This window comes from Gossypium hirsutum, chromosome D03 (genome assembly GCF_007990345.1).
Source record: "Gossypium hirsutum isolate 1008001.06 chromosome D03, Gossypium_hirsutum_v2.1, whole genome shotgun sequence".
In the NCBI taxonomy this organism is placed as follows: domain Eukaryota; kingdom Viridiplantae; phylum Streptophyta; class Magnoliopsida; order Malvales; family Malvaceae; genus Gossypium; species Gossypium hirsutum.
This window is the reverse complement of record NC_053439.1, coordinates 43,661,682-43,673,907: the sequence shown is the minus strand read 5'-3', so window position 1 is coordinate 43,673,907 and position 12,226 is coordinate 43,661,682.

Genomic DNA, 12,226 nt, shown 5'->3' with positions numbered 1-12,226 from the left:
ACCCCGAACATGTCTCTGTTATCAGATTAGGGTTACTGAGTATCACTAAACAATTAGAAACATTTGCACATTATACCATTCAATATTATAATCACATCATAAACCATTCATACATATGGATACTGTCCTTAAATCGAGCCTTCGTGGCGCTAAAAATAACATAAAAAATTTGGGACCAATATGGAACAATTTGGAAAGTTTAAGAAAAATTTGCGAAATTTGCAAAACAGGGGTCACACGCCCGTGTGGTCAGGCCGTGTGCCTCACACATCTAAGATACACGCCTGTGTCTCAGGCCGTGTAACAATTGAACTAGGGACACACGGCCGTGTTTCAGCCCGTGTCCTCACCCATGTAACTCTCTGAGTAGGTTTATACAGTCATGTCACACGTCCGTGTGCCAGGCCGTGTAACTCACTCACTTGTACTCTAAGGAAATCATTAAATAACACATAGCTGTGTTGCCAGGCCATGTGTCTCACACAGCTGAGTCACATGCCCGTGTGGACCCAAAATGAACCTTAAATGTCAAGTTTACCATTTCAAGCTTACTTGGACCCTAAGTAATCCATTTACCAGCCAAAAGACCTATTTAAAATGACATTAAACTAGCTCAAAACATGCTAAATCAACCATCTTAAGTGCCTAACCAATGTACCCTCATTGGTACCACAAGTATACACAATTTCACAACAAAATGAACTATCATCCAAAACATGAAAAATCACATAACTTAACTTCTAACCAATATGCCTATCATAGGCACCTCAAATCTAAACAAATTAATTTGACCTCTTAAACATACATAACCCACATGTTTGTATCAAAAACATATTCCATCATTCATATTCCATAGCAATGCATAATCTAAACTTTTGTCAAGCAACAACAAAATCATGTATAGGTGATCATGATACCAATTTGTACTTAGGTTTACTAGTTACATTGTACACATCCTAAACCAAAATAATATCACAACAAGCCTATTACATGCCATATAATCCAAAATGAATGTTCCAAAAACTACCGAAAAATAGGAGGATAGCGTGACTTGAGTGTTGATCAGGTCGTCCAACATTCCAAAGTATCTACGAAACAGAAATTAACACAAGTAAGCTTATTGAAGCTTAGTGAGTTCGACGTACAGAAATATTAAGTCTTATCGAAGTAAACATAACATTTTAATAAAAAACGATCCAATAACACATGTTTCCTGTCATTCACAACTACATACCGGTAAATTTTGTCACTTAATTCAAAGCTCAACCAAAATTCTCCGAAAACAATATACATATCCAAAATGTAATCAATTCTAAATATCAATTACATGTCATGCCATTCAAAGTCATAATATAGGTATAATACAATAATTTATGATCTGATGAACGACTTACAGATACTAGCACAGTAATCCATCCAAAAACATGCTAGAAGCTCATAAGAGCTAATCCACACGATAACACGCCAATTGCTCTGAAGAGCTAGTCCAACCGTAAACACACCAAATGCTCATTAGAGCTAATCCACCCGATAACACGCTAAAATAATGAGTATAACACGAGAGTTCATAACAAATGTTGAACCTCGACCTACTCGAAAAACATAAGTATATCACTCCACATCAATCTTCACTCCAATCCCCCTATAACACACCGTCAAACAATTGTACTCTATCTTGCGTTCATCCGATCCACGTATTGAATTTCAATAATATTTCTCAAATAATTATATATCAACAATAAAACTATTATATCTATTATATCAAATTATATCATCAAAAATTTAATATAAATATTAAATTATAAACCGTACGAACTTACCTGGACTAAGTTGTAATAGTTACAAAAATTCAGGGACTATTCCACAATTCTTCATTTTCCACTTATATCAACAGGGTCTTGATCTAAAATGTGAAATTCCCAATTATTAGCTTGCATTCATATTTCAATTTAATTTACATTTTATACCCCTTTTAATTGTTTGAAATCACACAGTTACCCCTAACTTTTACAATTTTTACAATTTAGTCCCTTGACCCGAAATTCATCAAACTAACCACTTTTCACAAGTCAATATTATAGTCGAATATCTAAGGCTTCTAAACAATCCACAAAAGACCTCATACTCACCTTTAATCCTTGAAAATTTGACATTTTAACAATTAAATCCTTAAATAAAAAACTAACTAAAATCATAACCAAAGCCTCAAACATATAATTATCATCACAAACAACCAATATTCGTCAATGGTAACTTCCAAAATTTTTAACAGATTCAAAAATAAAGGTACGGGCTAGCTAGAGCTAGTTGCAACGATCTCAAAAACATAAAAATTACAAGAAAATGAGTCAATTTTACATACCATGCAAAGCTAAGAAGTAATCGAAGCTCTCTAGGTCTACAATGGTGTTTTCGGCCAAGAGTTGAAGAAGAATGAAGAAAAATGGTTTAATGATTCAATTTGTTTTAATTAATTTTGACTTATTTACAATTTTGCCATTAAACATACAATTTTTTTATCATTTTTCATCACTATTGCCGTCCAACATTAATGACTAAGGTTTATTTGCCACATAGGTCCTCCATCTTATGATATTTAAGCTATTAAATCACCTAAATGTATTAATTAATAAGTTTTGTACCTTTTATAGTTTAATCATTTTTCCTTAATTAACTACCAAAATAATAAAATTTCCTAACCAAATTTTAATACGACTCAAATGAATTTGTAAATATTTCATAAATAATATTTACGAGTCAACACGATGGAAACTTGTGGTCCTGAAACCATCGTTCCATCACCACTAAAAAATGGGCTATTACAAAGCTGCAATAGAATTATGAACATAACTCTGAAATTAGTACCTATATATCAAGTATAAAAATTTTTAGTTATGGTTCTGCTGCATGTCAGTTTAAATAACTTTCAAGGCAGGAAAATAAAATGGCACATGCTCTTGCTATAGAAGGATTAAGAGATGAAAAGGGAACTTATTTGTAAAGTGGACTTCCATGATTGATAAAAATAAGGGTAGATAAAGACTGTAGGGGGTGTATATTCAAGAGTAGAGGGGCGAAGTTGTTATACCCATGAAAAGAAAGGGGAGGAGAGTAGTTAGTAATAGATGTAGATGACTCCAACACTGGAAACGTCAACGATTGTGGATTGGTTGTGTGAAGAAAGTGAGACTTGAGGATAAATAGTGGGTAGGTATACGGAGATACCTCGAAATCAGGCTGGTAGCAGGAAAGTCATGCTCTGATGAGATATTTTGTTCAGTATAGATGTGCCTTTGATGGCCTGAATTTTCGACTTTGGTGAACGGGCAATCATGTTGGAGCTTGGAAATAAAAATCTGGTTAAAACTTCATTTGGAAGTTTGATCATCTAACTAGGCTGGCTGCTGCATAGGATCATATGTAGGAGTGATTTTTTTCTTTTTAGAAATTGTTTAAGTTTTTATGGTATTTCGATTATAGTTTTGTGTTTTTTTTGTTTGTTTTTTAATAGTTAATGCAAGCCAACTGTTTCTCAAAAAAAAGTACCACAAGTGTAAAACATAATATATATATAACTATTTTTAGGTCATATAAGAGCTTACGAAAGCTCAATACCATCCCGGGGTCAAAATAAGATTAAACTAAAAGTTTCCAAAGTATGTAAGGTGAGTGTCGTAATTTCTAAGGTTTGGTATCGTGGCTTTGAAAACAGTAGCCAAACTTTCCAACCTGAGGACCAAATTAGAAAGTTTTCAAAATAAAACAATGCTTATATCGTAATGACAGAAACAGACCACTAAGTCCCTATTTTCCAAAGCTTCGAACCTAGTATATTAACCAACATTCGGTCCCAAAGGCTTTAAATCAACCATTTCATGTGTTGAAATATGCAAAAACATAGTTACCAAAACATCACTTCACTTATATGTATGACTATATCATTTCATAGAATCACAACATATATCCAACCATTTTAAAGTATTTCTATACATTAGAACAAATATTCCCTAGGTACATGCCTTAAGACCAAAATGAAACACAATATACAAACTTTGTTGAGTTGTAATAGTTGTTTGGATGCTGGCTTCAAGCCTCGGGGCTTCCAAAATCACTTGAACTTGCGCACAGAGAAAACAAACCGTACGCTGAAAAATAGGGCTTAGTAATACATTTATAATTCAAGTATATAACATAAGCATTAACAAATCAATCCCAAAGTAAACATATCTATATTCACTTATAACATTTTTAATATGACATGACAATCTATTATTGGCTGGAATATTTTTAATGCATATAATATGTAAAACCCTTAACTCGTATCTGTCGCCCAAATAGGGTTTCGAAGCATTACCGAGAATCATAATCTAACCATTCATTTCAAACATTTAAAAATCATAAAATGATTCATCATTAACATGCATAGAGTCTCATATTAAGCCCTTGAGGGTTTGAAAACACTTTAGAAACGATTTGAGACTAAATCGGTAACATTTGAAAATTTTAGAGAAAAGTTAGAAAAATTTTAACTATAGCGTTCACACGGCCGAGTGGTCAGCCGTGTGACTCCCACGGCCAAGACATACAGTCGTGTCCCAGCCCGTGTCTGTACCAGTATAACTCTCTAACTTGGGTCATACGGCCAAGCCACCCGTCTGTGTGCCAGATCGTGTACCCTTTGAGCTGGCTTCGCACGCCCGTGTGCTAGTTGTGTGTCCCACAAGACCAAGTCACACGCCCGTGTGTCTGGCCGTGTGGACCTAAAATGTGCCTTAAACAACAAATTTACCAATTCTTATATGCTTGGACATTAAACAATTCATAAACCATTCGTTTAACCTATCCAAAACAGTAACAAACACATACAAAACATGCTAAAATAATCATCCTAGGTGCCTAATCAATGTACCTCCATTGGTACCACATTTATATCATCAAAACATAAACCAAATTAAAATTATAAACGTGTCAAAATCCATCAATTTGGCCTAATTCAAAACTACCTAAAACATTAACTTAAATTCACATGCACAATCTAGATTTGGTTCAATTTACCATGCCATAGTATAGCTTTAAACACAAACAAATGTTTATATGTATATACCAAACCAACATTACATTTCTAATCTATCCACAAATTAACTATCGTTTAGACGTCCTAGGTACATGTTGACACAAAAGATAAACATCACCACATTTGAGTTCATGATCATTGTTGGATGCTGAATCGACGATCAAAAGTGAAGTACCTAATCTTCGCACAAAAAAAACAAAATTGTACGCTGAGTAAAACTCAGTGGTATTTCTATAATTCGAATATTTAAAGACAAGATAATATAATATGCACAATTGAATTTTCAGTACATAGTAATGTCTAGTATCATGACTATCTTATGCTATCATATTTCATTTGTTAAACAATTTCCCAATTCACACAATTTCTATATAAATAGTTATTCACATATCAAACCACATTTATTTGTACAATGGCATTAGTCATTTAATACTCAACTCATGAATACATCATTTCATACCATACTCAATTCTCATCACTTGCTATATAATAGCTTTTCACAATTTGATCCACATATCATTTAAACAATAACATTATCCATTCCATATCCAATTCACGAGTACATAACCCATGTATCTCATTTTCATGTTTCAAATCACTATCCCATTTTCAATTCATATACAATATCATCTAATATCAACCATAGTACAATTTTATTTAATTACCCCTATTAACATGACTCAGACTCGGATGGATACACGGATCCAAGCAACACACTAGTTTGGCACCCTGCGTCTCATCAGATAAATCCGAAGTAGTAACTGCACCCAGCGCTATACAAATTTGACATCCAATGTCTCATCAGTTAAACCAAAGTAAATTGGCACCCTGTGCCTTATCGACTTGAAGTTGAAGAAATCCTTGAACTCTTCCTATCCTATGGCATGTCATCTATATCCAACTCAACCCGATACAGTTAATAGGATTTAATTTCACATTTCAAAAACAATCAATATCCAATATAAATTTTTCATATAATCACATATACACATGAATATTCATTTCAATTCAAATAATCATACATTCATAATATATATACCAATTCAATCCATTTCAATAAACTTTTATTCAATTCAATATTAAAGTGTCAAATACTCACCTCAACCACTTACCATATGCATTAAATCAAAATACAACAATTAATAACTAGGTTCAGATTATAGAAATACAAACCGTGAATTTCAAGCTATTCGACGTCGATTTTATCTTTCTCATTTCTAGTCGAGGATTTCGATACGACGTTAGCAAATGAGCTTTAAAAAATTGGAGCCCTAAGGCCATGCGTCTCATTCTTTTCTTCTTTCTTTTTCTTTCTTAGTTTGTATGGCTTTTCTAATTTTTTATTTGTTTTATTATACATTAATTAATTATTATATAATACATATAAATTTACTTAATTATTAAGTTTTCTTAATATTATAATATATTTTAACTTTAACTATTATAATATATAAAATAAATTTACACCTAAATTATATAAATAATTCATTAATGCCGTCCACTTAATGGAATAAGGCATAATTGCTTCTTTAGTCCCTTAATTATTCTTTAATCTATAATTCAACTTTCACCCTAGACACAATTTAGTCCTTATACCTAACTACTTTTAATTCAAGTAAATTTGCTTAACCGAAACCTAATTAACTACACAACGAGCTAATAAATATTTACGAGTCCTAATTACGAAAACAGAGTCCCGGGAATGCACTTTCTGACACCCCTGACTATCAGATCGTTACAATTCCCCCTCTAATTAAATTTCGTCCCCGAAATTTACCTGAAAAGAGGTGGGGGTCCTGAGATCTCATCGCCTCTTCTGGTTCCCAAGTTGCTTCCTCGACACTATGACTATGCTATAGTACTTTCACTAACGGAACTCGTTTATTACGCAACTCTTTCACCTCACGTGCCAAAATCTCAACCGGTTCTTCTTTGTACGACAAATCAGGTTAAATCTCAATATCTTCCGTCAAAATAACGTGAGATGGATCTGATCGATATCTTCTAAGCATTGAAACATAAAAAACGTCATGCATTTTCTGTAGTTCTGAAGGCAAAGCTAAACGATACAAACTGGTCCCACTCTTTCTGTGATCTCATACGGTCCTATAAAACGGGACTCAGCTTCTCTTTTTGACCAAATCTCAAAATTTTCTTCCAAGGTGAAATTTTAAGAAATACTTCCTCGCCAATAGAATATTTGACGTTTCAAATCTGAATAAGATTTCTGTCTATCAAAGTTGTCTTCAATCTATCTCGAATTTTCTTAACAATATCTTTTATTTCTTGAATTAATTTCGGCTCAATCATTCTTCTTTCATTCAATTCTATCCAACAAACAGGTGTTTGACACCTACGACCGTATAAGGCTTCATACGGAGCCATTTAAATACTCAATTGAAAACTATTGTTGTATACAAATTTGGCCAAAGGAAAGTAACGCTCCCATCCAGATTCAAAATCAATACCGCAGGTACAAAGCATGTCTTCCAAAATCTGAATAACACGTTCAGATTGTCCATTAATATGTGGGTGAAAAGCTATGCTAAAATTAAGTCGCGTACTAAGAGATTTGTGCAACTGTTTCCAAAATCTCGAAGTGAACTGTGGATCTCGATCAGAGATTATCAACATAGGGATACTGTGAAATATCACGTTTTATTGAATATAAACTTCAGCAGGCTTTTGAAGTGACCAATCAGTCCTGGCCGTTATAAAATGAGCTGATTTTGTAAGTTGATCAACAATCACCCACACAACATTTTTCTTACTTGCTGATAAAGGTAATCCTGTTACAAAATCCATCGTGATACGATCTCATTTCCATTCAGGAATAGAAAGGGGCTAAAGTAATCCGGTGGAAACTTGATGTTCTGCCTTAATTCACTGACAAGTTAAGCATTTAGCCACATACTCGACCACGTCTCTTTTTATTTCTAGCCACCATTAAGATTTTCGCAGATCGTGATACATTTTCGTTCCTCCAGGATGCAAAGCAAAAGAATTATCATGAGCTTCACGAAATATTAACTCTTTTAATTCTGAAACATCCAGAACGCAGATTTGGTTATGAAACCTCAAGCAACCACAATCATCAATGCTGAAATTTTCTAATATACCATTCTAAACCATTTCTCTTTTCTTCGTCAACTTGTCATCATCTAACTGCGCTGACTTGATCTAATCAAACATCACCAGTTTGATCTTTAATTCAGCCAATAGGCTTCCATCGTTATTGATACTGAGTTGAGCAAACATTACTCGCAATTCAACTATTGTTTTTCTACTCAACGCGTTAGCTACAATGTTAGCTTTACCAGGGTGGTAATCAATAACGTAATCAAAATCTTTCAAAAGCTTTACCCAATGACGCTTTCTCAAATTTAACTCCTTTTGAGATAGGAGGTATTTGAGACTCTTATTACCAGTATAGATAAGACACTTTTTGTTGTACAGGTAGTGTCTCCAGATCTTTAGAACAAAAACTACAGTAGCTAACTTTAAATCATGCGTTGGATAATTACATTCATGCATTTTTAGCTGACGGGATGCATAAGCTATCACTTTCCCATCTTGCATCAAAACACAACCAAGACTTTTCAAGGAGGCATCACTATAAATGACAAAATCCTTTCCCGATTATAGTAAGGTCAAAACTGACGCTTCAGTTAACATATACTTCAATTTCTAAAAACTTTCTTGACACAGATCGTCTTAGACAAATTGAACATTCTTATGCAATAACTTTGTCATTAGCAAAGTTATCTTTGAAAATCCATTTACAACTCTTCGGTAACAACAAGCTAGTCTAAGAAAACTACGAATCTTTGACACATTCCTCGATGCTTTCTATTGAACAATTGCCTCGATCTTTTTTTAATCAACTCCAATTCCATCTGTCGAGATAACATGACCCAAAAATATAACCTCTGATAACCAAAATTGACACTTACTAAGCTTTCCATATAACCGTTTTTCTCAAAACAATTCTGAGGTGTTACTCATACTCGGATTAAGATTTCAAATAGATCAAAATATCATCAATAAAAACTACCACAAATTGATCCAAATACGGTTGGAAAATATAATTCATAAGATTCATAAATGATGTTGGAGCATTCATCAATCCAAAAGGCGTCACTAAGAATTCATAATGGCCATAACAGGTACGAAATACCATCTTCGGTACATCACTATCTTTCACTTTCAACTGATAGTAACTCGATCTCAAATCGATCTTTGAAAAGATAGAAGCTCATTTTAGTTGATTGAATAAGTCATCAATAAGGGGTAGAGGGTATCGATTCTTAATCGTCAACTTATTCAATTATCAATAGTTAATACAAAGCCGCATCGAACAATCTTTCTTTTTGACAAAAAGCACTGAAGCTCTCTAAGGCGATATACTAGGGCGTATAAAGCCACGATCCAATAAGTCTTGCAATTGTATTTTTTAATTCTTTCAACTCCGTGGGTGCTATACGATAGAGGGACATTAACACTGGAGCCATACCAAGAAACACTTCAATTGCAAACTCAACCTCCCGATCTGGAGCTAATACCGGTAATTCTTTCAGAAACATATAAGGGAATTTGCAAAAAGTTCAAATTTTACTGCACTAACTCTCATCAGAATTCGAGTTGATAACATAGGTTAGAAAAGCTTCACAACCTTGATTAAGAAGTTTATCAACTCAAATTACTAAAATGATACGAATTGAACCACTCGTTTAAACACCATTCACCTCAATCATATCACCGCCTTCAGTCTGAACAACAAACTTCTTTTTACAACAATCCAAAATCACTCCGTGCTCCATAAGCCAATCCATACCCAAAATCGTATCAAAATCGCCAAGCGGTATTATCAACAAATCAACAGGGAAGGTTATATTCTGTATCACTAATGGACATCTCCTGCACACCTAATCTACTAACACAGATTGTCCCAATGGACTAGACACTACTATGGTTACTCTAGACGTCTCAGATTTTAAACTTCCCGACTTAACCAATTCAGTATTAACATACAAATGTGAAGATCCCAGATCTATCAAAGCATAAACATGTTTTGAATGTAATAAAAAGATACCTGACACAACGTCATTGGCATCGCCATCCTCACGAGTCCTCACAACATAAGCTCGAGCTGGCGTTCTAGCCTCTGATTGATGAGTAACAATATCATTTCTCTTTCTGGCACCCCCTCTCAAAAATGAACCACTTCGACTCGACCCACGACCCCTAGGAGTAGGCATAGATCTTTGAGAAGTAACACGTGTAGCTTTCTCATTCTTCGGACACTCTCTAGCAAAATGTTCCATAGATCCACATCGAAAACAATCTCGAGTTAATTTCTAGCATTCACCAAGGTGCTTTTTCCCGTAGTGCTCACAATTCAGAATATCAGTATTCCTGGATGGACCTCGCACACTATCCGTAGACACAGTCGGTTGTCTATCACGATTTCTATCAGCTCTATCTGAATTAAAATTTGATCTTCAGCTACCATAAAATTTTTTTGATCTCTTCGGTTGTGGATTTGAACTCGCAGCTCCAGGACGCTTTCCAATAGTATGGGTATGTTCAGTTTTTTTATCAAAACCCAAAACTTGCTCTACCATTCTTGCTCTTTCAACTAGGTCCACAAACTCAGTAATTCTGTGCGATACTAATTGTACTTGTAACTCATCACGTAAACCACATAGAAATTGCTTACAACTATCAATTTCAGTTGGTACAAACTCAACAGCGTACCTACTAAGTCGTGAAAACTCTCGTTCATAATCAACCACAAACATCCTGCCTTTTATCAACATAAAAAAACTCTTGTCTTCTATCTTCGATATACAATTCGCCAACATATTTCTTTTGGAATTTCTTTTGGAAAAATTCCCAATTAGCCTGATCTGCAGATACATGTTTTTGTCACTGATTGCCACCAAGTATATGCTTCTCCTTGTAGTAGAGAAACATCACATATTATGCTCTAACGTGGGTTGCGTTCAAGTTGTTGCAAGATACGTTTAGTGGATTTAATCTAAACTTCAGCTGCAGAAAGATCAACTCATTTCAATCCTAAGAATTCAGTCGCACCGCATCTACGTAACTCTTTAATCGAAGCTCGACCAACAGTAGGTGCAGATGTCGTAGCGGATGTGGTTTTCGCCACACGCTGGAGAGTATCAGCAATAGTTCTAAGTAACTGTGAATCACCTCCTCCCTCAGTATTCCCTCGCTCAATGTTAGGTTGTTGAGTACAACTGGATTAACATTTGGTGCTACCGATTCGGTTCCATCTAACTTATTGGAGACATCATCTCTGGTATACATCTCTTGATCAATATTGTCATTATAATCATCCAACATTTTCAACTATAAAACAAAAATAAATATATCTGCATCCAAATCTTGACTCAATTTGACTCAACTATGGCATGTACCTCTAGACTCAATTCCGAGCTCGATTTAGTCTGAGAATTCACTAAACCTGTAAAACTCTGATAGTACTAAATGTAACACCCTTAACCCGTATCCATCGTCAAAATAGGGTTTTGGAGCATTATCGAGAATCATAATCTAATCATTCATTTCAAACATTTCAAAAATCATAAAATGATTCATCATTAACATGCATAGAGTCCCATATTAAACCATTGAGAGTTTGAAAACACTTTAGAAACGATTTGAGACTAAATAAGGAACATTTGAAAATTTTAGAGAAAAGTTAAAAAAATTTTAAATGTAGGGTTCACACGGCCGTGTGGTCAAACCGTATGACTCATATGGCCAAGTCACACGCCCATGTGTCTGGCCGTGTGGGCATTCGAAGTAGGGACACACGGCCATGTCCCAGCCCGTGTCTGTGCCCGTGTAACTCTCTGACTTGGGTCACACGGCCAAGCCACACACCCGTGTGCCAGGCCATGTACCTTTTCAAATGGCCTCGCACGCCCATGTGCTAGTCGTGTGTCTCACATGACCAAGTCACATGCTCGTGTGTCTGGCCGTGTGGACCTAAAATGTGCCTTAAACAACAAATTTACCATTTCCTATATGCTTGGACATTTAAGAACTCAAAAACCATTCGTTTAACATGTCCAAAACACGATCAAACACATACAAAACATGATAAAATAATCATCCTAGGTA